Source organism: Malaclemys terrapin, chromosome 2 (assembly GCF_027887155.1).
Source record: "Malaclemys terrapin pileata isolate rMalTer1 chromosome 2, rMalTer1.hap1, whole genome shotgun sequence".
Classification (NCBI taxonomy): domain Eukaryota; kingdom Metazoa; phylum Chordata; order Testudines; family Emydidae; genus Malaclemys; species Malaclemys terrapin.
The window spans coordinates 208,339,036-208,366,425 of NC_071506.1; the positions used below are offsets into that span (position 1 = coordinate 208,339,036).

General features: G+C 43.1%; 1 protein-coding gene across 4 annotated transcripts in view; it reads right to left on the reverse strand.

The window, feature by feature from the left end:
• Positions 1-27,390, reverse strand: part of TMEM108 (transmembrane protein 108) — a 253,936-nt gene that overhangs the window by 215,522 nt on the left and 11,024 nt on the right. For all 4 annotated transcript variants that reach the window (XR_008444046.1, XM_054020350.1, XM_054020355.1 and 1 more), the window contains exon 2: positions 25,545-25,666. The gene's annotated coding sequence lies outside the window, so the exon portion shown is untranslated. The remainder of the gene's footprint in view (positions 1-25,544; positions 25,667-27,390) is intronic.

Here is a 27,390-nt window from a genome sequence, read left to right on the forward strand (position 1 = left end):
ATAAATAATACAACTTCCACATTGGTAATGGCGTTCCATAAAAAAAAAAAAGCTTGAATGTTCCCTGGCATGAAGCAAGCAGCCAGTAAATTCAACTGACTTAAGTTACAGTTCAATATAGTAAATCTAAATCTTAAGAAGCAGCTGTGGCAGATTATTCAAGTTACATTTTATTTAAAAATTGATTTTGGAGCAAAGAATTGCCTCCAGGAAGCAAAAGGGGGGGGGGGGACCACTAGTCTCACGTGTGGAGTCAAGGTGACACACAGAAAGGCCTCTACAGAGACGGCGTGTCTCTATTGGTTACAGCACAATATTGGGAACCAAGACTCCTGAAATCTATTTCTGGCTGTGCCTATAAGACCTTGGGCAGGACATCTGAACATGTGTTAAGGCCAGACTCTGCCATCCTTGCTCATGCTGAGTAGCATCTTAAGTTACAAACAGCCACATTCATTTCAGTGGAGCTACTCAAGGAGTAAGAAGAACAGGAGTACTTGTGGCACCTTAGGCCTGGTCCCCACTAAGTCCCTACTTCGGACTAAGGTACGCAAATTCAGCTACGTTAATAACGTAGCTGAATTCGAAGTACCTTAGTCCAAACTTACCGCGGTCCAGACGCGGCAGGAAGGCTCCCCCCGTCGATGCCACGTACTCCTCTCGGCGAGCTGGAGTACCGGCGCCGACTGCGAGCACTTCCGGGATCGATCCGGGATCGATTTATCGCGTCTTAACCAGACGCGATAAATCGATCCCAGAACATCGATTGCGTGCCACCGGACCCTCCGGTAAGTGAAGACAAGGCCTTAAAGACTAACAAATTTATTAGAGCATAAGCTTTCGTGGACTACAGCCCACTTCTTCAGATGCATATAGAGTGGAACATATATTGAGGAGATATATATACATACACATACAGAGAGCATGAACAGGTGGGAGTTGTCTTACCAACTCTGAGAGGCCAATTAAGTAAGAGAAAAAAAAACTTTTGAAATGATAATCAAGATAGCCCAGTACAGACAGTTTGATAAGAAGTGTGAGAAGGTAACCCCCTTTTAAAGTCAGGGGGTAGCAGAATCTGCTTCTAAGGGATATTAGGAGGTATAATTAATGCATATAAAACACTAAGAATCTAGAACTACAGGTGTAAGTGCAAAATATTAAATCATACCTGCAAAGCATTAACTATTGCTGGTACTTTGCAGAATAAAAGCAAATTAGCCCCTAGATACCAAAGATCTGGAGCACATGGTAGAAATCACTAATGCATTTTACATCAGAAAGGGAATAGCCTCATGCATGACAATGAAGGTGATATATTACAATGGGAAGTTAAACTGAGGATGAAAACACTGAAAAAAGCAATGAATAGGTTTCATAGCTACTATTCTTGCAATACTTCAGTGAGTTATACTCTCTATACATAAAAACTTTTTAAATTAGAGTTTGTTAAACCCCCAATAGGTAGTTATCCATGTCAGATTTCAGGATATTATCTTAGAGAATGATTAAGAACTTATGCTACTTGCAAGAGTATGAAAATTATCTTCTTTCCCCCTTCTAATGCCTTCCCTGGGTCTCTTCTGAGCTACCACACCAGAGCCTTATTCTGGGCGCTAATGGCTGTGCTATCAGATTTTATCCATGGCCATATGTGCACAATAATGAATTGCCAATTTACAAAATTGCCTGTTCTTTTAAACATGAATAAGTGCCACTACTGGTAGCCAAATATGAAAATATAATTCTAGGGAGTCCTACTGGTTATTTGGTATATTGTAGCCCACTGTATTTGAAACTAAACAAGTTGTTTGGCAAATATCCAATTATTTTCTTTCTAAACTTTGATAAAAACACCCATTACTTCTGAATTCAAATGCTGTGCACCTCTATGCTGTAGCACCATCTGAAAATGTCGAAGCACTTCACAAGCACACTTGAGTTGTGAGATAGCGAATTATTATTATTATATTGACTGAGGGGGGATGGGCCCAGAACCCAGGCTCCAGATGGAGTCTGGGTGTTTACACTGCAGTTTTACAAACCCAGAGCCTGTGTCCCATGAGTCCAAATCAGCTGATACAGGCCAGGTGTGAGTGTTTAATTGCAGTATAGACATACCCTTAGTGACTTGTCCTAGACTAAACAGGAAACCTGTGGCAACACCAGGAACAGAACCCAGTCTTCCCATCGACTCCAATCCAATGTTTTAACCATTAAACCACAATCATTCATAGTAAAGAACTTCTGACTTTTATAAATGAACTTTTGCTACAGTACAGAGATTTCCCTTGGGAAAATATTTTTATAACTTTCTCTAAAATGCCGTCAGTCCCTTTTCAACAACACATACTTTGGGCCAGACTCTGCCCCTTAGACAGAGTCCCACTTTGGGGACAGTGCAGGGCGGCTTCCTGCAGTTCCTGGCGAATACAGCTGCTGTGCTATCCTGTAGGAGAGGGTGGCAGAAGCTCCCCTCCATGGCCAGAGCTCTGTTGGTCTACGCAGAAAGATGCTGAGGCCGTGTCCTCACTCCTTGGGGTGGTTTGTGCCCAAGGAGTGGCAGTGGGTACCATGTTTGATCTAGGCCTGTTACTCAATGTTGGGGGAAGCAATAAGAGAAAATGTGAAAATGGCAGAAGGGCTAAATGACTGTTTCAGTTTTCACCAAAAAGATTAGTAGCAATTGGACATCTAACAGTAGATGCCAGTGAAAATGAATTAGGATCAGAGGCTAAAATAGAGAAAGAACAAGTTAAAAATTAGTTAGATGAGTTAGATGTCTTCAAATCACCATGGCCTAATGAAGTCCATCAAGGAGCTGACTGAGGAGATATCTGAGCCATTAGCAATTATCTTTGAAAAGTGATGAAAAATGGGATTGATTCCAGAGGACTTGAAAAGGGTAAATAAATAGAGTGCCAATTTATAAAAAGGGAAATAAGGACAACCTGGGGAATTACAGACCAGTCACCTTAACTTCAGTAACCAGAAAGATAATGTAGCAAATAATTAAGAAATCAATTTGCAAACACCTGGAAGATAATAAGGTGATAAATCCATGCTGACCATTACTTGTCAAGAACAAATGGTATCAAACCAATCTAATTGCCCCCCCCTTTTTTTTTTGGACAGGGTAACAAACCTTGTGGATGGGGGGGAAATGGTAGATATGGTATATCTTGACTTTACTAAGGCTTTTGATACTGTCTTGCATGACTGTCTCAAACAATATAGGGAAAAACAACCTAGATGGAGCTATTATAAGGTGGGTGCATAACTGGTTGGAAAACCATTCCCAGAGAGTCGTTTTCAGTGGTTCACAGTCAAGCTGGAAGGGCATAACGAGTGGGGTCCTGCAGGGATCAGTTCTGGGTCCGGTTCTGTTCAATATCTTCATCAATGATTTAGATAATGGCATAGAGAGTACACTTATAAGTTTGCGGATGATACCAAGCTGGGAGAGGTTGCAAGTGTTTTGGAGGATAGGATTAAAATTCAAAATGATCTGGACAAATTGGAGAAATGGTCTTAAGTAAATAGGATGAAATTCAATAAGGACAAATGCAAAGTACTCTACACTTAGGAAGGAACAATCAGTTGCACACATACAAAATGGGAAATGACTTTCTAGGACGGAGTACTGCAGAAGGGGATCTGGGGGTCATAATGGATCACAAGCTAAATGAGTCAGTGTAACACTGTTAAAAAAAAAGGAAACATTCTGGGATGTATTAGCAGGAGTGTTGTAAACAAGACATGAGAAGTAATTATTCTGCTCTACTCTGCGCTGATCAGGCCTCAACTGGAGTATTGTGTCCAGTTCTGGGTACCACATTTCAAGAAAGATGTGGATAAAATGGAGAGAGTCCAGAGAAGGGTAACAAACATGATTCAAGGTCTAGAAAATATGTCCTATGAGGGAAGATTGAGAAAATTGGATTTGTTGAGTCTGGAAAAGGGAAGACAGAGGGGACATAATAACAGTTTTCAAGTACACAAAAGGGGGATGTTACAAGGAGGATGGAGAAAAATTGTTCTCCTTAACCTCTGAGGATAGGCCCAAGAAGCAATGGGCTTAAATTGCAGCAAGGGAGGTTTAGGTTGGACATTAAGAAAAACTTCCTAACTGTCAGAGTGGTTAAGCACTGAAATAAATTGTCCAGGGAGGTTGTGGAATCTCCATCATTGGCAATTAAGAGCAAGTTAGACAAACACCTGTCAGGGACGGTCTAGATAATACTTTGTCCTGCCATGAGTGCAGGGGACTGGACTAGATGATCTCTCAAGGTCCCTTCCAGTTCTATGATTTTATGTTCCTGTACTTGGGGAAAAAACCCACCTACAAATGTGGCCAGCTCATCTATGGCAGGGAAGGGGAGGTGAAGACTCTTTATGCCTTCTTCATTTGTGCATAAGCCAGCCACCGTCTAGCTCTTTGTAAAACAGTATAGAAATACTTTGTTTCCCCCCAGGACAGCCTTATGCAGGAAGAAAAATAAAGGGGACATGTTATAACAGCTGCTGGCTATAAACCAAAACCAATGCTTTATGTTCCCCGTCTAACAGTCTGAGACTGAACCCTCTGAAATTTAATGTTGATAAATGCAATGTAATGCACATTGGAAAACATAATCCTAACTATGCATTGTGACAAAGTTCCTCCTCTATCTTGGTGGGTCCTGCGCTTATTGGCGAATTTTCTTGCCTCAGAGATTCACCATGTGGGTTGGGGAACAGCCCAGAGACCTTCCCCTCTGGAAGAAGTCCACAGTCCAGGTCAATTGGGAGGTTTGGGGGGGAACCCGGGCCCGCCCTTCTACTCCAGGTTCCAGCCCAGGGCCCTGTGGACTGCAGCTGTCTATAGTGCCTCCTGTAACAGCTGCATGACAGCTACAACTCCCTGGGCTACTTCCCCATGGCCTCCTCCAAACACCTTCCTTATTCTCACCACAGGACCTTCCTCCTGGTGTCTGATAACGCTTGTGCTCCTCAGTCCTCCAGCAGCAGCAGCACACCCTCTCAGCTCCTTGCACCTCTTGCTCCCAGCTTCTCACACTCCCACCCCAAACTGGGGTGAACTCCTTTTAAAAACCCAGGTGCCCTGATTAGCCTGCCTTAATTGATTCTAGAAGCTTCTTCTTAATTGGCTCCAGGTGTCCTAATTAGCCTGCCTGCCTTAACTGGTTCTAGCAGGTTCCTGATTACTCTAGTGCAGCCCCTGCTCTGGTCACTCAGGGAACAGAAAACTACTCATCCAGTGACCAGTATATTTGCCCTCTACCAGCCTCCTGTACCCCACTGGTCTGGGTCTGTCACAACATATACAATGATGGGGTCTAAATTAGCTGTTACCACTCAAGAAAGAGATCTTGGAGTCATTGTGGATAGTTCTCTGAAATCATCCACTCAATGTGCAGCGGCAGTCAAAAAAGCGAACAGAATGTTGGGAATCATCAAGAAAGGGATAGATAATAAGACAGAAAATATCTTATTGCCTCTATATAAATCCATGATATGCCCACACCTTGAATACTGCTTGCAGATGTGGTCACTCCATCTCAAAAAAGACATATTGGAATTGGAAAAGGTTCAGAAAAGGGCAACTAAAATGATTAGGGGTATAGAACGGCTTCCGTATGAGGAGAGATTAATAAGATTGGGACTTTTCAGCTTGGAAAAGAGGCGCCTAAAGGGGGATATGATAGAGGTCTATAAAATCATGAGTCGTATGGAGAAAGTAAATAAGGAAGTGTTATTTACTCCTTCTCATAATACAAGAACCAGGGGCCACCAAATGAAATTAATAGGTAGCAGGTTTAAAACAAACACAAGAAAGTATTTTTCACGCAATGCACTATCAACCTCTGGAACTCCTTGCCAGAGTGTGTTGTGAAGGCCAATACTATAGCAGGGTTCAAAAGGGAGCTAGATAGATTCATGGAAGATAGGTCCATCATCGGCTGTTAGCCAGGATGGGCAGGAATGGTGTCCCTAGCCTCTGTTTGCCAGAAGCTGGGATTGGGTGACAGGGCATGGATCACTTGATGATAACCTGTCTGTTCATTCCCTTTGGGACACCTGCCATTGGCCACTGTCAGAGGACAGGATACTGGGCTTGATGGACCTTTGGTCTGACCCAGTATGGCCCTTCTTATGTTCTCTGTTTTTGCAAGAAAGACGTCATGAGACAAACTATCACAACTATGAAGAGAACATGCCAAAGTGAAAATCACTATTGTGTGGACAATCTTGTGGTAGCGTTCTTCACTGCCACGTGAGTAGCACTGGCATGTGTATGTGAATGGGACGGAGGCACTTTTGTTCACTCTCTGTTCCTGGTCTCTTGTTTTTGAGGCTACAGTACTTTAAATGGAGTTGTGCACTTATTCAGAAGTAAATTTGGCCCTATGAGTTCTCAGCCTCTTGCAGGAAAAGAGTGACTTGAATTAGCCAACAGTCTCATCTCCATCTGCTGAATTAGTAGGCTGGGAAAGGAGTCCCCTTCACTTCTACAAGCGTGGAAGTGAGGTGTTTTGGATGATGAGCCTTAAGAGGAATGGAGTTAAATTGGGGAGAAAATTGAAGCTCCTCAGGGCTTCAGAAGATCCCTAGGAGAAAAAAAAAAGCCATTAAGGTTACTGTCGCATTGGGATGTCACCCATATGAGTATGTGTGAAGAGCATGAATAATTTACTGTAATATTATCATATATGATTACCTAGCTAAATGTGCAAGAAAAGACAGCAATACCACAAACTCCTTTAGAATAGGAATTAAGCACAACAGAAGAGAGAAGCTGATAGAATTTGCTCACAGTGAAAAGGCTGAGAGAGATCATCTGTATTCCTTTGATCTATAAGTAGATAAGGAAAAAAAGCTAACTTGCGGCGTGCAAAATTTTCTTGTCTTTCTTGTAACAGAAAGGCAGGGGATTTCCAGTTCTTTACAGGGCACAACCAGTTCAAGAGATGAAGTGACCATAGGACAGACAGATGTAAGATCCAGCTTAAGATAAAGCTGGATAAAGCCACGCTGATCACCAGTACGCAGACAGCTAAAATTAACCTAGAAAAGTGCAATAAGAGGACAGAAGAATTTTGTCAGCCTGAAAAAGTAGATGTCAAGCTCTGGCGAGGAGAACATGAGAGCAAGACAAGAATGACAAATATGCGTGATGGGGAAATATGGTTAAAATCTAAAGATGAGATATAGCTGAGGAAAGGAAAATCCTAGTGAATTGAGAAATATGTTATTTTCTGTTTCTAAACAGATTTGAGAAGGAACAGTTCAGAGACTTTAGACGGCTCATGCTGAAAAACACCTACCCTTTCCACGATCAAACCCAGAGTTATTACTATTATTTATTGCTATTTGTATTAGAATTGGGCAATAAGTAGATGATATTACAGGATTTTAGCTACCAAGAAAACTATCATTCCACTGAGATGCTTTTCAACAGGCTTAAATTTATAGCTGGAAAGCATGAACAAAGCCTACTCTGGTGGGCAAGACAGCTTTCAAGTTAAAGAAAAACAATAACTCTAAAACCCCTGCAGAGGTAAGTACAGGTCACTTAATGAGAACTCTACACACAAATGAGACTTCCACCATATGTTTATACAGGGAAACCCAATAGACCAAAGCAGAGAGAGAAACGGTACAAGGTGACTTCATCTCTCTGAAGTTAGTCTCTGCTTAGCTAAAAAACAAAACAAATCTCTTCTGGAAATTGAGATGGAAAGAAAAAAAGAAGACTCAGCAACAAAATGCAGAGCAGCTGAACCACCTGAAATTTATACAATACACCTGACCTACAAAATTTGATTAAGCTCAGCAGCTGAGATCCAGAAATGGAACCGAAAGGATGCTATTCTACTCAGGGCATTCACAAGAAGGGCAGAGCCAGATCTGAACATCACTAAACAAAAACAAACTAGGTTCTACGGTGACAGGTGAGCAAAGTCCACAGGTAAGTGGGGAACATGGAGACCTGGGAGATGGGTCGGAAACGAGAGGGAGTGTGGGCTATATTGGCAGAGAGAAAGGAGGGTCAGGACAAAACTGGAAGGCAAGATCAAACCAGTATCTTAGGTGCCTATATACAAATGCGACAAGTATGGGTAATAAGCAGGAAGACCTGGAAGTGCTAATAAATAAATACAACTATGATATTGTTGGCATCACTGAAACTTGGTGGGATAATACACATGATTGAAATGTTGGTGTGGATGGGTACAGCTTGCTCAGGAAGGATAGACGGGGAAAAAGGGAGGAGGTGTTGCCTTATATATTAAAAATGTACACACTTGGACTGAGGTGGAGATGGACATAGGAGACGGAAGTGTTGAGAGTCTCTGGGTTAGGCTAAAAGGGGTAAAAAATAAGGGAGATGTCATGCTAGGAGTCTACTACAGGCCACCTAACCAGGTGGAAGAGGTGGATGAGCTTTTTTTAAACAACTAACAAAATCATCCAAAGCCCTAGATTTGGTGGTGATGGGGGGACTTCAACTATCCAAATATATGTTGGGAAAATAACACAGCGGGGCACAGACTATCCAACAAATTCTTGGACTGCATTGCAGACAACTTTTTATTTCAGAAGGTTGAAAAAGCTACTAGGGGGGAAGCAGTTCTAGACTTGATTTTAACAAATAGGGAGGAACTAGTTGAGAATTTGGAAGTAGAAGGCAGCTTGGGTGAAAGTGATCATGAAATCATAGAGTTTGCAATTCTAAGGAAGGGTAGAAGGGAGAACAGCAAAATAGAGACAATGGATTTCAGGAAGGCGGATTTTGGTAAGCTCAGAGAACTGATAGGTAAGGTCCCATGGGAATCAAGACTGAGGGGAAAAACAACTGAGGAGAGTTGGCAGTTTTTCAAAGGGACACTATTAAGGGCCCAAAAGCAAACTATTCCGCTGGTTAGGAAAGATAGAAAATGTGGCAAAAGACCACCTTGGCTTAACCACGAGATCTTGCATGATCTAAAAAATAAAAAGGAGTCATATAAAAAATGGAAACTAGGACTGATTACAAAGGATGAATATAGGCAAACAACACAGGAATGCAGGGGCAAGATTAGAAAGGCAAAGGCACAAAATGAGCTCAAACTAGCTACAGGAATAAAGGGAAACAAGAAGACTTTTTATCACTACATTAGAAGCAAGAGGAAGACCAAAGACAGGGTAGGCCCACTGCTCAGTGAAGAGGGAGAAATAGTAACAGGAAACTTGGAAATGGCAGAGATGCTTAATGACTTCTTTGTTTCGGTCTTCACCGAGAAGTCACCGTGCTGCTAACAGGGAGTTTCGCGAGGGAGTTTGGAAGGAGAGCAGGAAGGGGGCGAGGGTCCCTTGCCGGTTCCATCTGTTTTCTCTTGATTCCCCTTAATACCTATAAAGCAACTACATTCTAACTTTTTGCTTAAACAACCCTTTCAGCTGACAGGGGGCTGCAGACTGGAGTTTGACAGAGGGAGGCTTACGATGGTTAGGAAGACCCGCAACACCTGTGCCAGCACTGCTACTGTCTCCTCCACCTGTGCCTGTAGCCAAACAGAGTGCCTAAGCATGGATGCCTCTACCCAGATCCTGGTGTGGTTTTGCAAAGACTGTAACTTGCAATTTCCACTTACTGATATCCAGGCTGGGGGGACCATCCAATGTGAGAGGTGCCTGCTGGTGGAATCTCTCAGGCAGCAGGTGGGAGAGCTACAGGAGGAGGTGGCTAGGTTGAGGAGCATCCGTATCCACGAGCAATTCCTCGACAGTGTCCATGTGGAGACAGCTGAGGTAGCTGTCCCAGTACACAGGACTGCTGATACACCACTGGTGGAGGAGGAGATGGCTCAGGGTGGACACTGGCAGCTGATTACTTCTGGCAGCAGGCAGTGCTCCACCCTTGCTCCGAACCCTCCTGCCGTGGTTATAGGTAACCGTTATGCTCTTCTTGATACAGGAAAGAAGGAATCACTCCCTACAGTAAAGGAGGAGAAGCCTCGTACCCCTAAGGCTGGAAAGTCTGCTGCCACCACTGCGAATAGGAAACGTAGGGTAGTGGTGGTCGGAGACTCTCTGCTGAGGGGGACGGAGGCGCCCATCTGTCGCCCTGACATTTCATCTCGGGAGGTATGCTGCCTGCCGGGGGCCCGTATCCGAGACGTTACGGAGGCATTGTCGAGGATTATCCGGCCCTCTGACTACTACCCCATGCTACTCATCCATGTGGGCACAAATGATACTGCACGGTGTGACACTGAGCGGATCAAGAGTGACTACAGGGCTCTGGGAGTACGGGTGAAGGAGTTTGGAGTGCAGGTGGTATTCTCTTCAATTCTTCCTGTCAAAGGTAGGGGCCCGGGCAGAGACAGATGCATCATGGAGGTGAATGCCTGGCTGCAAAGATGGTGTCGCCAGGAGGGCTTTGGCTTCCTAGACCACGGGACGCTATTCGAGGAAGGACTGCTAGGCAGAGATGGCGTTCACCTTTCGAGGAGAGGAAAGACCCTGTTCGGACACAGACTGGCTAACCTAGTGAGGAGGGCTTTAAACTAGGTTCGACGGGGACAGGTGACCAAAGCCCACAGGTAAGTGGGGAACATGGAGACCGGGGAAATGAGTCGGAAACAAGAGGGAGTGTGGGCTATATTGGCAGAGAGAAAGGAGAGTCAGGACAAAACTGGGAGGAAAGATCAAACCAGTATCTTAGATGCCTATATACAAATGCAAGAAATATGGGGAATAAGCAGGAAGAACTGGAAGTGCTAATAAATAAATACAACTATGACATTGTTGGCATCACTGAAACTTGGTGGGATAATACACATGATTGGAATGTTGGTGTGGATGGGTACAGCTTGCTCAGGAAGGATAGACAGGGGAAAAAGGGAGGAGGTGTTGCCTTATATATTAAAAATGTACACACTTGGACTGAGGTAGAGATGGACATAGGAGACGGAAGTGTTGAGAGTCTCTGGGTTAGGCTTAAAGGGGCAAAAAACAAGGGAGATGTCATGCTAGGCGTCTACTACAGGCCACCTAACCAGGTGGAAGAGGTGGATGAGGCTTTTTTCAAGCAACTAACAAAATCATCCAAAGCCCAAGATTTGGTGGTGATGGGGGACTTCAACTATCCGGATATATGTTGGGAAAATAACACAGCGGGGAACAGACTATCCAACAAATTCTTGGACTGCATTGGAGACAACTTTTTATTTCAGAAGGTTGAAAAAGCTACTAGGGGGGAAGCTGTTCTAGACTTGATTTTAACAAATAGGGAGGAACTCGTTGAGAATGTGAAAGTAGAAGGCAGCCTGGGTGAAAGTGATCATGAAATCATAGAGTTTGCAATTCTAAGGAAGGGTAGAAGGGAGAACAGCAAAATAGAGACAATGGATTTCAGGAAGGCAGATTTTGATAAGCTCAGAGAGCTGATAGGTAAGGTCCCATGGGAATCAAGACTGAGGGGAAAAACAACTGAGGAGAGTTGGCAGTTTTTCAAAGGGACACTATTAAGGGCCCAAAAGCAAGCTATTCCGCTGGTTAGGAAAGATAGAAAATGTGGCAAAAGACCACCTTGGCTTAACCACGAGATCTTGCACGATCTAAAAAATAAAAAGGAGTCATATAAAAAATGGAAACTAGGACAGATTACAAAGGATGAATATAGGCAAACAACACAGGAATGCAGGGGCAAGATTAGAAAGACAAAGGCACAAAATGAGCTCAAACTAGCTACGGGAATAAAAGGAAAAAAGAAGACTTTTTATCAATACATTAGAAGCAAGAGGAAGACCAAAGACAGGGTAGGCCCACTGCTTAGTGAAGAGGGAGAAACAGTAACAGGAAACTTGGAAATGGCAGAGATGCTTAATGACTTCTTTGTTTCGGTCTTCACCGAGAAGTCTGAAGGAATGCCTAACATAGTGAATGCTAATGGGAAGGGGGTAGGTTTAGCGGATAAAATAAAAAAAGAACAAGTTAAAAATCACGTAGAAAAGTTAGATGCCTGCAAGTCACCCGGGCCTGATGAAATGCATCCTAGAATACTCAAGGAGCTAATAGAGGAGGTATCTGAGCCTCTAGCTATTATCTTTGGAAAGTCATGGGAGACGGGAGAGATTCCAGAAGACTGGAAAAGGGCAAATATAGTGCCCATCTATAAAAAGGGAAATAAAAACAACCCAGGTAACTACAGACCAGTTAGTTTAACTTCTGTGCCAGGGAAGATAATGGAGCAAGTAATTAAGGAAATCATCTGCAAACACTTGGAAGGTGGTAAGGTGATAGGGAATAGCCAGCATGGATTTGTGAAGAACAAATCATGTCAAACCAATCTGATAGCTTTCTTTGATAGGATAACGAGCCTTGTGGATAAGGGTGAAGCTGTGGATGTGGTATACCTAGACTTTAGTAAGGCATTTGATACGGTCTCGCATGATATTCTTATCGATAAACTAGGCAAATACAAATTAGATGGGGCTACTATAAGGTGGGTGCATAACTGGCTGGATAACCGTACTCCGAGAGTTGTTATTAATGGTTCCCAATCCTGCTGGAAAGGCGTAACGAGTGGGGTACCGCAGGGGTCTGTTTTGGGACCGGCTCTGTTCAATATCTTCATCAACGACTTAGATATTGGCATAGAAAGTACGCTTATTGAGTTTGCGGATGATACCAAACTGGGAGGGATTGCAACTACTTTGGAGGACAGGGTCATAATTCAAAATGATCTGGACAAATTGGAGAAATGGTCTGAGTTAAACAGGATGAAGTTTAACAAAGACAAATGCAAAGTGCTCCACTTAGGAAGGAAAAATCAATTTCACACATACAGAATGGGAAAAGACTGTCTAGGAAGGAGTACGGCAGAAAGGGATCTAGGGGTTATAGTGGACCACAAGCTAAATATGAGTCAACAGTGTGATGCTGTTGCAAAAAAAGCAAACATGATTCTGGGGTGCATTAACAGGTGTGTTGTGAGCAAGACACGAGAAGTCATTCTTCCGCTCTACTCTGCTCTGGTTAGGCCTCAGCTGGAGTATTGTGTCCAGTTCTGGGCGCCGCATTTTAAAAAAGATGTGGAGAAATTGGAAAGGGTCCAAAGAAGAGCGACAAGAATGATTAAAGGTCTTGAGAACATGACCTATGAAGGAAGGCTGAAAGAACTGGGTTTGTTTAGTTTGGAAAAGAGAAGACTGAGAGGGGACATGATAGCAGTTTTCAGGTATCTAAAAGGGTGTCATAAGGAGGAGGGAGAGAACTTGTTCACCTTAGCCTCTAAGGATAGAACCAGAAACAATGGGTTTAAACTGCAGCAAGGGAGGTCTAGGTTGGACATTAGGAAAAAGTTCCTAACTGTCAGGGTGGTTAAACACTGGAACAAATTGCCTAGGGAGGTTGTGGAATCTCCGTCTCTGGAGATATTTAAGAGTAGGTTAGATAAATGTCTATTAGGGATGGTCTAGGCAGTATTTGGTCCTGCCATGCGGGCAGGGGACTGGACTCGATGACCTCTCGAGGTCCCTTCCAGTCCTATAATCTGTGAATCTATGAATCTATAAGTCTGAAGGAATGCCTAACATAATGAATGCTAATGGGAAGGGGGTAGGTTTAGCGGATAAAATAAAAAAAGAACAAGTTAAAAATCACTTAGAAAAGTTAGATGTCTGCAAGTCACCAGGGTCTGATGAAATGCATCCTAGAATACTCAAGGAGCTAATAGAGGAGGTATCTGAACCTCTAGCTATTATCTTTGGAAAATCATGGGAGACGGAAGAGATTCCAGAAGACTGGAAAAGGGCAAATATAGTGCCCATCTATAAAAAGGGAAATAAAAACAACCCAGGAAACTACAGACCAGTTAGTTTAACTTCTGTGCCAGGGAAGATAATGGAGCAAGTAATTAAGGAAATCATCTGCAAACACTTGGAAGGTGGTAAGGTGATAGGGAATAGCCAGCAGGATTTGTAAAGAACAAATTGTGTCAAACCAATCTGATAGCTTTCTTTGATAGGATAATCAGTCTTGTGGATAAGGGAGAAGCTGTGGATGTGGTATACCTAGACTTTAGTAAGGCATTTGATACGGTCTCGCATGATATTCTTATCAATAAACTAGGCAAATACAATTTAGATGGGGCTACTATAAAGTGGGTGCATAACAAGTGGGGTACGGCAGGGGTCTGTTTTGGGACCGGCTCTGTTCAATATCTTCATTAACGACTTAGATATTGGCATAGAAAGTACACTTATTAAGTTTGCGGATGATACCAAACTGGGAGGGATTGCAACTGCTTTGGAGGACAGGGTCATAATTCAAAATGATCTGGACAAATTGGAGAAATGGTCTGAGTTAAACAGGATGAAGTTTAACAAAGACAAATGCAAAGTGCTCCACTTAGGAAGGAAAAATCAGTTTCACACATACAGAATGGGAAGAGATTGTCTAGGAAGGAGTATGGCAGAAAGGGATCTAGGGGTTATAGTGGACCACAAGCTAAATATGAGTCAACAGTGTGATGCTGTTGCAAAAAAAGCAAACATGATCCTGGGATGTATTAACAGGTGTGTTGTGAGCAAGACACGAGAAGTCATTCTTCCACTCTACTCTGCTCTGGTTAGGCCTCAGCTGGAGTATTGTGTCCAGTTCTGGGCACCGCATTTCAAGAAAGATGTGGAGAAATTGGAGAGGGTCCAGAGAAGAGCAACAAGAATGATTAAAGGTCTTGAGAACATGACCTATGAAGGAAGGCTGAAAGAATTGGGTTTGTTTAGTTTGGCAAAGAGAAGACTGAGAGGGGACATGATAGCAGTTTTCAGGTATCCAAAAGGGTGTCATAAGGAGGAGGGAGAAAACTTGTTCACCTTAGCCTCTAAGGATAGAAAAGAAGCAATGGGCTTAAACTGCAGCAAGGGAGGTCTAGGTTGGACATTAGGAAAAAGTTCCTAACTGTCAGAGTGGTTAAACACTGGAATAAATTGCCTAGGGAGGCTGTGGAATCTCCATCTCTGGGGATATTTAAGAGTAGGTTAGATAAATGTCTATCCGGGATGGTCTAGACAGTATTTGGTCCTGCCATGTGGGCAGGGGACTGGACTCGATGACCTCTCGAGGTCCCTTCCAGTCCTAGAATCTATGAATCTATGACTATGACATCATCTTAGAATAGCCTGTACATTATAAAAGCCAAGTAGAAGAAATGAAGAATTAGGGCTGTGTGGAGTTAAGACATTAAATGTGTACATCACTGAGAGCTCACTACGATGTGTAATCAGACTCATCAGTGGACTGTATAGTTCACTGGACTGCAGCCACATAATACCAATATTCACCACTTTTTATCTTCACAGCGTTTTCACAAATACATGCATACAACCCCCCCCATCCGTTTCCACCCCCTTCCCCTACCAAAAAGGCAAATGATAAGTGTTCTCTATTTTACTAATGGGGAAACTGAGGCTCACAAATGATCTAAGGCCACAAAGTCAGTGATGGATCTGGGATTAGAAGACAGAAGCTCCTAACGCCTAACTTCATGCTCAGACCACACTTCTCTGTCATTCATTCTGGAGTGGGACTGTTAATTAACTGAACTGGGGTCCCTATATTTCAGCCACACTACAAGGCAAAATGAATCATGTGAAAGAATATTCTTCTAGTCCAACCCACAGAGGAAGATCTAGAACCAGCACAAAACATCAGCAATAGAATTCTGAGATAATCAAGAAAACAGATCAGAAATTTGCTGCTCCTAAGAGAAGCATGAGGAGGGAGATGGTAGAATGTATGGGATAAGGAACAAAAGCAAAGGAAATATGAACAAACTCAAATAAGGGACATAGAGAAAATCATTAAATGAATATGGCAATAGGTAAACACATCACTAGAAGGAAATGTATATGCACCCCAAAAACTTCAGCAGAGGCATAATATTGGAAAGTCCAGAAATGGAAAGAATATTCCCCTTAGTGAAACAAATTAGTATAATAGTCATGTTTGCATGCATGGGGGAAAGAGGGGGAGAATTCAGGCAAGGAGGATTGGGTAGAGCTTTAGCGGAAACATTTAGTTGGAAAAGGACAGAGAAAAAGAGAAGTTTCTGCTGTCATTGCTGTTAGCAGGGGATGGAGTTGAGTTGGAATAAGTATTACCATGAAAAAGGCAAACACACTGTTCAATATGATGTTCAAAACCACCAGCCATGAAGCACATGTTTATTTTTAATGTACGACATATGGTGAAAAAAGAACAGGAGTACTTGTGGCACCTTAGAGACTAACAAATTTATTAGAGCATAAGCTTTCGTGGACACAAGTACTCCTGTTCTTTTTGCGAATACAGACTAACACGGCTGCTACTCTGAAACCTGACATATGGTGAAACATTCCATCAAAATAACCTCACACCGATCTAAGGAGGCTTTTTTAAATTTGTATTTGTATTATCCATATTATTATAAATGCAAAATGAATTTTAGGCTTGTCTATATGACATTGCAATCCAGATTATGGGAATGTGAATTGTAGAGTGCGCTAATGTGTTTGCTGTAACTGCCCCATGTAGATGCTGGCGCAAACTAAAAGGTACCTAGTTCACATTAATGTAGTTCCGTTTCAAATAAGCAAACTTTTGGTTCATTTCATTGAGGTCTACACTGAACAGTTAGACTGCAACACACTAAAGCTTTCTGTAATTCACATCCCCATATTGCACCACCCTTTAGACAAGCCCTTTTTTCCCCACTCTTATGATTGACAGGAAGTGAAAGTGGGACAGACTGGCTATACATAGCCAGAATTGTTTACAGATTGAAGGCAGAACAGAAGTAAGGTTCTAGTCATCATGGCTGTGAAGAAAAACTTGCAAATATGACCTAAGTGTGATCTAGAAGCTAAGAAAGCAGAAGGCAATAAAAAGAATCCAACATCTTTTTCCTTTCATGTTTTTGTGGGGCTTGGCGCATGATTTTTGAATATCTGTTGATGGAAATACTATGTTGCTTTTTCTGATAAATTTATATTTAATTTATTCTATTCCCCTTTCTTTTATATGCATTTGAAGGGATGCTGGGGACTTAAACTTGGCCCCTAAACGAAACTGCATTAAAACAAGCTTTTATAAAACCTAAGGCCAATCAAAATCTGTCTCCACTTTTCTTTAAAACAAGCAAACACTTTTACTCAGTGTTCAATAACTTCACTGTAGCACTAAAAACCCCAAAGTTGGACTGAGTAAACTAAAGTGCATCAGATGATGCTGATTTTCACTGTCCAAACTGAGCATAACATGCTTCTGTGATTAACAAAAGATAATATTTTAATATGATTTTATTATAATATTTTAATATATTTATTATACCTCTTGTATTTCTCTCAGCTTGGACAATGAAAATCAATTACATTTGCTGCACTTGAGTTTATAGCAGATCTGCACAACATGCAGCCCGCGGGCAAGTGGTGGGGTGTGGCTGTCGGGTTTGCCCAGGGCCGGTGCAACTGTCTGGGATTTTTCCTCCCTCCTCTCCCTTCCCCTCACACAGAGTGCGGCACGGCTGATTGGGCGCCTGGGCCTGATTTAGCTGCTCCCATTGGCCTCCAGCAGGCGGAGTCCCTCCCCCGCTCCTCCCCTCCCCCTCAGCATCGCGTCACAGCACTCTGCAGGGGAGGGGCAGGGTGCTCGGCGGCTTGTTTGGTTTTGCTCCACGTGGAGCCAGCGGCTGGAGCGGCCTGGTGGTAAGGGGAGTCCCGGGGGGCAGTCAGGGAGCAGGAGAAGGGTTGGATGGGTCGGGAGTTCTGCGGGGGGCTGTCAGGGGGTGGGGAGTGGTTGGATGGGGCGTGGGAGTCCCGGGGGTCTGTTTGGGGGCGGGGGTGTGGACAAGGTTGGGGCAGCCAGAGGACAGGTAGGGGGGAGGGTGGGGGGGGTCTCAGGAGGGGGCAGTCAGGTGACAAGGAGCAGGGGGGGTTGGGTTCCTGAGGGGGGTGGGAAGTGGGAGGGAGTGGATGGGGGCGGGGCTTGGGTGGGGCTCTCCCCCCATCCTCTTTTTTGATTGTTGAAATATGGTAACCCTAAAAAAGTGGTGCCCTGGCTTGGCAGGGAGGAGCTGCCTTCTGGAGGCACCAGAGAGCCAGAGCGTTGACTTGCAGGGGCGGTGAGCCCCAGCCATGGTGGAGCCAGCACGGCACATGGGGGCAGCAGCCCTGCAAACGAGGCAGCACCGCTAGCGGGAAACAGCCGCACCTCCTGCCCAGGCTGCGGCCTGGTGTGCCCCCGTGCCCTGGCGGCTCACACTCCCGGGAGCCGCAGAGCCTGAGCGCGGCGAGGGGGCAGCCAGGGGGCACATGGGGGCCGCCGACCACATGCATCTGCTGCAGCCTGCAGGAGCCCCCCTGGGGGGGACACTCCAGGCCGCAGCCTGGTCAGGAGGGGAGGGGGGCGTGGCTGCTCCCCACTAGCCGTGCCGCCGCCTTTGCAGGGTGGCTGCCCCCCTGCACCGCCGACGCTCTGGCTCTCTGGTGCCTCCAGAAGGCGGCTCCTCCCTGCCGAGCTGCTGCAGCGGCCCAAGACTGGCAAAGCCAGTGAGTGGACTCGGGGCGGGGGCTGCCGGGGTGGGGTGGGGAGGGCTCACAGGGGGCCTGTGCACCCTCCAGGGGAGTTCAGGGGGCGGAGAGGGGGAACCTGGTCAGGGGAGCAGCCCCTGGGCACGGCTGGCCCCTGAGCAGGCTGGCCCGTGGGGTCTATAAAGGCTTGTTGGGATTTGCCCCTCAATGAACCTATGTGCGGTGGGAGGAGGGGGGGCGCAAGGTGTAAGTTTCACCTAGGGCGCAAAATATCCTTGCACCGGCCCTGGGTTTGCCCGCTGCCCGGGGTGGGGCCCCACTTCACCGTGCCGCGCTCCAACCGCCCTAACAGCCAGAAGCGCACGTGTCTCCGTCTCCTGCTCCCCCCGCCTGGCGTACAGTGGGTGCGTCACTTCCGGGGCCTGCTGAGGCGGGAAGCGCTGGGCACGAGGCAGAGCCGGTAAGTGCTGAGCGAGGGGAGGGGTGCCCAGCCTGGGCTCGAGCCGCAGCTCTGGGGGTGGGGGGACTGGGCCGAGACCCCCCTCAAACCCTCCCATTCAGTTGGGGGTGGGGTGGCTACTGCGCTGGTTGCTCCCAGGGCGGCCTCCGTAGTGATGGGGGGGGTGTTGAACTGTCCGTGGGCAGCCAGGAAATCCCCAGGGGAGACGTGTGTGTGTTGCACCTGCCCTGCCCCAACTGCTGCCCCCTTCCCTGGTCCAGGGACCTTCCCCCTCCCCATCAAACTGCCCCCCCAGGGCTCCCTATGGCCCCTGTGTTTGTGTGTTGGAGATGTAATATCTCTCATTAAATTTGCAAAGTAATTATGAAAAATACAAATGTTTTCTTTCAACAGAGCAGGTGTTTTTCATTTTTCCATGATTCATAAAAATAATTAAAATAATTTAAAAAATTGTTTGCTTTAATTGAAACATTCTTAATAAAGTATCACCCCTCCCCCCCCCCGACCTTCCTTTTCAGCCCACAGCTGTTTCGGCAGGGCAGCGCTGGGGAAGGAGAGTTTGTTTCCGCGGGGCGGGCTGCGCTGGGGGTGTGTGTTGTGTTTCGGGGCGGTTGGGGGGGTGTGTGTTTCGGTGGCGCTGGGATGGGGGCGGGTTTGGCCCTCAGCTGTTTTCTTTGGAGTCATATGGCCCTCGCTGCTTTACAAGTTGTGCAGGCCTGGTTTATAGTTAGTCTCCCTTTGGGGTTCTTAGCACTGCACTGTTTGGTTTTTGAGCACTGAATGAAAGTGTTTACTTGTTTTTTTTTAAATGGGGAAATGTTTTGATTGGCCTTAGGCTTTATAAAACCTTTTTTATTTATTTATTTATTTAACACAATTTATATTTGCAGCCAAATCTAAGCTGTCAGCATCCTTTTGAATGTGTATAAAAGAAAGGGGGAAAGAATATTAACAGAATAAAAACAAATAGTTAAGAAAGCAGAAACAGTGACAAATGTGATGTTTTTAAAAAATTCATTTTTAGCAATCTAAGATGTTGTAAGCAAATGTCTTTACTAATTACATGTGATTTTTACACTGACAGAATCCCTTTAAGAGGCTCTTCATCTATAGGGAAAGGAATAGGACATGGTGATTCTGTTTCAGCTACAGCTCACCTGTGCAGACAGATTAGCAGAGTTGAAAAGTTCATTCTGATCTTTCCTTTGTAATGAGATGAACTTTGTCTGAAACTAGCAATCACTGCTGAACTACTACCCTATCCCACTTGCAGCACATCTATTTCCATTTCCTCCTCCCAAATGGCAACTACTTGGAACAAAATGTGACCCTCCTATTTGATTTATATATGATCAAGAAATTCATGGATGAAAATTGAATGGATTGATCCTTAATTTAATTGAATCAAACTATTGTATGGCTAGTCCATTCTGCAGTAGATCAACTCATTACCATCATGGTATTAATTCAATATTCAAGACTGGTACTATCATTCTTATTCTGATACAAACTAAGGACTGAATACACTATTTTCTAAATGCATATAGGAATATGTTTTAAAATAGTATTATTACAGAAGCACGTTAGGTACACTGTCATACAGAGTACTGCAAAAAAGAGAATTTCTTCCTTAAAACAAATAAAAATGAAAAAGAACCCCTACTGACTAATGTCATCTTTAAAGTTAATTAATGTTCACATACATTTTACCAATTAAGGAATTCTCACTCCATATGGGAAGTTCCTTCCTAATTCCTGTCTGTTAGTGGTTAGCTTATAGCCTAAAATATGAGGGTTTAAATCCTCAGATGAAATAAAAAATGATCATGTCTAATATAACTGTGGATGTTCTCAGCTACAGTATTGTTCTGGACTTTAAGTTCCTACATAAAAAACAGGTGCTTAATGGGATAACTCCATAACGTTAAGGACAACTGCAAAGTACTCCATTTAGGTAGGAACAATCAGTTGCACACACACAAAATGGGAAATGACTGCCTAGGAAGGAGTACTGTAGAAAGGGATCTGGGGGTCTATAGTGGATCACAAGCTAAATATAAGTCAACAGTGTAACACTGTTGCAAAATAGCAAAGATCATTCTGGGATGTGTTAACCAGAGTGTTGCAAGAAATACATGAGAAGTAATTCTTCCACTCTACTCTGCGCTGATTAGGTCTCAACTGGTGTATTGTGTACAGTTCTGGGTGCCACAAATTGGAGAAAGTCCAGAGAAGAGCAACAAACATGATTCAAGGTCTAGAAAACATGACCTATGAGGGAAGATTGAAAAAAATTGGGTTTGTTTAGTCTTGAGAAGAGAACTCTGGGGGGGGAGAACTCTGTTACATGATAACAGTTTTCAAGTACATAAAAGGTAGTTACAAGGAGGAAGGGAAAAAATTGTTCACCTTAGCCTCTGAGGATAGGACAAGAAGTATGGGCTTAAATTGCAGCAAAGGCAGTTTAGGTTGGGACATTAGGAAAAATTTCCTAATTGTCAGGGTTGTTATACACTGGAATAAATTGCCTAGGGAGGTTGTGGAATCCCCATCATTGGAGATTTTTAACAGCAGGTTAGACAAATATCTGTCAGGGATGGTTTAGATAATACTTACCTACCATGAGTGCAGGGGACTGGAGTAGAGGACCTCTCAAGATCTCTACGATTTTATGATAAACAGAGGAAGGATGGTCAAATTGTTAGGGTATTAGCCTGGCACTCGGGAGATTGGGGTTCAGATTTCTGCTCTGCCACAGACTTCTTGCATGACCTTATGCAAGTGTCAGTGTCCATCTGTGAAACACGGATAACACTACTTCCCTACCTCACAAGAGGGAGTTGTGAAATTGTCCTCTTGACCATGACTCATTAAAGATTCTGAGGTGCTCAGAAACTGTGGTAATGAGAGCCATATAAGTACCAAAGATAAAAGCCAGGAAAGCTACCTACCTATTTCGGCAGTGTACCTGGCAGGAAACTGGAGGGGACAAACTCTATACTATGCACCAGGCATCTGGTTCCTCCATAGCCCTTTTGGATGAATTCCTTCATTAATTCTATCCCTCATATGAGGCATCATCATGTCACTAGGCCTCCTCTGCTTGTATGGTGGATTCTTCCAGCACATTTGAATGCATTTAAATATACCTATGAGACTTTTCTCAAACACTGTATGAATGAGTTTCACATTTGCTCAAATGTATATTGTTAAATAGATGGAATACCAATACAGTGGTTGCCATGAAAAACTCAGGGCCAGTTTTACACCATCCTCAGCTGGTGTAAATTACTGTAGCTCTTCTGACTTCAGCATTTACAGTTACTACAGAATGGTGTGTAAAGCACTACTGTATTTCATTATTCCTAGGACAGAAAAGATCTGCAGCATCTCAGATACTATTTGGGTAGAATATCAGGGTTGGAAGGGACCTCAGGAAGTCATCTAGTCCAACCCTCTGCTCAAAGCAGGACCAATCCCCAGACAGATTTTTGCCCCAGATCCCTAAATGGCCCCCTCAAAGATTGAACTCACAACCCTGGGTTTAGCAGGCCAGTGTTCAAACCACTGAGCTATCCCTCACGTCTTTGTACATAGCAACAATCAACTGTGCATTACTCTTCAGGAGAAAAATCCCAATTCCTCTTTCAGACCCACATTAAAAGCAAAGTTAGTTGTGACAAAGCAATTCCAAGTAAAGGCGACCCACAGGTCCTTTACATCAGAAATCACAACCACAACAGTGTTCTTTTTAATTGTGAAGACTCTGATCTCTAGCTGCACCACTTTTTGTTTGTTCCGTTTTGAACATAATACGTTGTGACCAACATGTCTAATACTAGTAGTAGTTAAATGGTGGTAAGTGCTAACATTCCATATTGTCGGTTGACTTTGTTGTTACTTCTGTACCATAATATCTGCTTTGGGAGGGTTAGCTTCTGAGGCTATTTCAAGATTTGCCTCATGAAGAATTAATGACTCTTCTTCTAACACGTTCTTGTGTAGCAATGGGAAAAACTTGTATTGCTAGTTGCTATCTCATCTTTTGGCTTCAAGCCGTTCTGGGAAACATACTGCAAAAGCTCATTGCTGGGGATAAGGGAGCAAAAGGGCTAAAAGACAGTTTGGCTGCTTCAGATTAAGTAGGAAGCATTATGGAGAAAATGTTCTGACTTATGTCACATACTAAAAATGCAATAACATTTGCCCTGCGTACTTACTGTGCAAGACATATGCCAGGAGAAATTACATGGTTTGTAGTGCACTCTCTGACCAATCCCCCCACAGCTTCAAACACCAAGCTTTCAGAAAATGCAGAAAACAAGATTCTTCTTTTGGATCAGCTTCCTCTGAACTGCTCAGATTCTAAGCACAAATGTATGTGCCGAGAGTATTGCAAACACCATTATAGACACTGCTTAAATAGAGTTTTTTCCTTTACTTCTAATGAATGCACACCTATTTTTGAGAGACAAGTTGCTTCCACTTCCATAAGTATATCATATTTAACCTTAGAACTCTAGCATTTTCTAGCTTTGCTGTACCAGTAAATGAATACTTAAGAGAACAAACTGTACAGTACATAGAATATGTCCAAATTGACAATCACACATGCTCAAGCTATGCCTATAATAGGTAACAGGTAATTGTGCATGCATAATAGGTAGATGTGTATGAAAATCGGTAACAATGCAGAAGTCCCCATTTGTGCATGTAAAGTGCCTGTCTGCCCATACATATAGGTATTTTGTAGGTACAAATTAGGAGTCTACATTTCAAATTGGCCTTATGCCTACAGTTTCCAAAAGATTAAAATAAAATGTCTGTTCTTTGTTTGACCTTTCTGATAGTAATTGCTTACTTGGTAATTAAAGTATCCCACTTACAAATATCTGATTGGCAGAACCCTAAGGTGGCATTATTCAGCTTTTTGGATCTAGAGTTCCAAAAGGGATGGGGGAAAATGTACAGGATATCAAATATGCAAAAGCATCATCAAGGGTTTTAACAACAACTCAGTATATTTCTGACTTGTGAATTACTCTTCGTTTTATGGTTGCAATAGCTAATAAATTATTCAATCTGCAGCTTTTTTTTTCTATTTTGCATTACATATGTCGTATAAATCACACCTGATTCACTGTAACACAATGCCGCAAGAGAGGAGCAAAATATTTGCAGAGAAAGGCTAAACAGCAGTCATAATCAGACTTATTTTTACTTTATTATGAACCAAAAAAGGGGCCTCTCATTGAAAAAAATGACTATATTTTGTGAATTTCCACTTAAAAAATTGTCTCATTTTCCAGCAAAATGAGGTCATTTAATTGAAAGATTACTTTAAAATTTGAAAATAGAGCTGTGAAATATGAACTGTTATTGTTTCAATGTAGAAAATAGAGATGTCATTATATTCTGCAGAGAAACTAGATCGTCCAAACCTTCAAAACATGTTGTAGGAGTTTTACCAATTTTGAACATCTCTAAATTGGAGCTGCACCATTTGAGATTCCTTAATCTAGCCTTCTAAAAAGCTTTCCTTTAAAATCACATCTTTATCAGTCAGGGCGATGGGTCCCTGAACTGATTTAGCAGCAGCTGTCCAGGTTTTAGTTCACATGTGAATGCTTGTGGTGTCCATCAAACAGCAGGCAGTCTGTTCTTATGCTCCCTAAATAACTTCTGGGCAATTTAACACATTTCTCAGTCTGAAACCAAATGGTAAAAATGTTTAAAAGGGTGCCAAAAATTACACTTACCCTCAACAACTATGCCACAGTGATGTTATCTGTCTTTGTAAAACCCAGAAGAACCAAGACATTGAGACACTACTGAAAAAACTCTCCACCTTACCACACCTTTTATGCAAACACCCAAATGAGAGATCCAATGTCCTGGGGCAGGAAATGATCCAAAATGAAGGACAAAGTATTAGTAGCTCAAAGCAAAAATACAAGAAATTTACTGTCTTTGCCATCTATTTATAAATACTTTCAGGGTTTATGATTTCCTGTGTGTCAATAATTTACAATTATAAAAGTGAAATATCATTCCATGATTTTGTTGGGGGTGAGGTATATTTGGGTCTATAACAAGGGACAGTTTAGAGGTATGGTTCTCTCCTGTTTGAAATATATCCTGCGATGAGGTATGGGTTTCAAAGATATTGAATCCCATCAGGAGGCTTTGAGACAATTTTTTTTTTGAGACTGTCTCAGCTGAGGAAAGGACCTCTTATTAGCAGATGAAGTATCTAAAAATAAAGGAGACGTACACAGCTGGGGAATATTTACAGAAACACATTGGCTTTTTTAGCAGGCACTTTACTTTCATATAGTAAGAGCCTAAATTTCAGAGAATCTGAATGTCTGCATCTGCCACTGACCTCTGAAAACTCAGGCCTCTTTCATCTGTATTTAGCCTGGTTAACAAGCTCATCATATGCTACAAATTACTAGGACTGAACCACTGCATTGGACACTGGATGGTCTGTAATAAGCAGCAATGGCAGAAAATTGTCTTACCTTAGAGTGGGATGTGTAGACGCCTTCAAACGCATCTATAGTCTCATAGCCCATTGAGTCCGTTCTCTGTTCAACTGTAGATTCTGCTTCTTTTTGCTTTTTGCATTGCTGGCTGGTGCAAACTGTAAATTTACAGAAGTGGGTGTGTTATGCCAAGATGCTTATCCATATCTCATTCTGCAAGGCATTCAATTTAAATGCACATGGCACTGTGCCATGTGGCTCCTATTCCTCTGAAGTGCTTTCAGTCCCATGACCTACACGCAGCAATGTTTCTGTAGGTCATTGGTTTTTTTGGAAGATAAATAGGCAGTTGGAAGAGTACAAAGGTGATTCTAAGGGATTTTCTTTAACGTCTTTACAGAATCTCACATTCAATCAGCGAATGTCATATTTAAGAACATGGTCTTGTCTTACTTGAATTCATACATAAGAAACTTTTAATTGTTGAGTTCTCTGTGAACATCTGTGTTAAAGGTTTATCCTGAGAGAAAGGAGTGAATTATTTTTAATTCAGAATATTTAATTTAAATGTCAATTGCGGTAATCCAATTTTTTTTAAACTTGAAGTTGGTAGGATAGAAGCAGATTCTAGGATCTTGCAGAGAGAAAAATATTCTGCTGATTCATCCCAGGAATTAGACCAGATGAGACTCATCTCAAACTCAGGGAGAATAAACAGGTTGAGAGTCTCTCTAAGGCAGGAGGAATGCTCATGGGGCAGTGCAGTGGGTCTTACAGGGAGAAACCCTAGGAATAGGCAAGCTCAGAAGGAAGTTCAGGTTGAGATGTGTTTGTTATTTAAGATAGCAATAAAGGAAAACCACAGGAGAGGGTATGTTTGGATAATATTCAGTATGTGTGCCATGTCAAAAGCAGGGTGGGAACAAGAGGGTGGTAGAAATGAAGGAAATCCATATCAAAGCTTGTTCTATGCAACAGTTAAGGGAACCACAGTGAGGTTCCTCCACTAAGTGAAGAAATCCACTGGTGGCTGGGGATAACAAAAGAAACCTACTATTCTACACCACTGCCACTACTTTACATAGTGGAGGTTAACATTTCAAAATGAACATTACTACAGGACACTAGATGAATGTGTCAGTAGGAATAGATGTGGCGTAGCCTGCAGTGGAGAACAAAGAGAGGAATGGACGAGGAGCGAGGATGCTGAAGAATTTGTGAAAAGCCATCTGGAATTGTGTGTTTTCTTGATGGCTCAGTAAGATTAATTACTCTGATGAGGCACAGACTCAGTTCAAATACTGAGATGAATCTACAGGGAAATAACATAGGAGATCCCTTGAATCTGCCCTTATGAACAAAATATGACCGCATTATGTTGTATCCCCCAAACATGGGTGTTCCTACCATGTTTGACCACTGCTGCAGAATACTGTATTATTTTAAGGGAGTTTTCCCCACATAACAATGTGAGCATGAGTAGTAAGACTTTCTATAGCTCATTTGATATAAAGTCCAGAAGTGTCATGGGGATAACTAACAAAATATCTTCAGTCTCATGCAGCGGCTGCTTACCAGAACATACATTGAACTAACTGCCCCAACTAAGGCTAAAGGAAGAAAATATTTGAATGAAATAACATACACAGGTGTAAATCTGGAGTAGCTTCCCCACTGGTTTCAGTGTCAGGTGTGACAGAGATTGGAATCAGGCCATAGAGCAGGGGTAGGCAACCTATGGCACACATGCCGAAGGCGGCAGGCGAGCTGATTTTCAGTGGCACTCACTCTGCCCAGGCCCTGGCCACCAGTCCAGGGGGCTCTGCATTTTAATTTAATTTTAAATGAAACTTCTTAAACAGTTTAAAAACCTTATTTATTT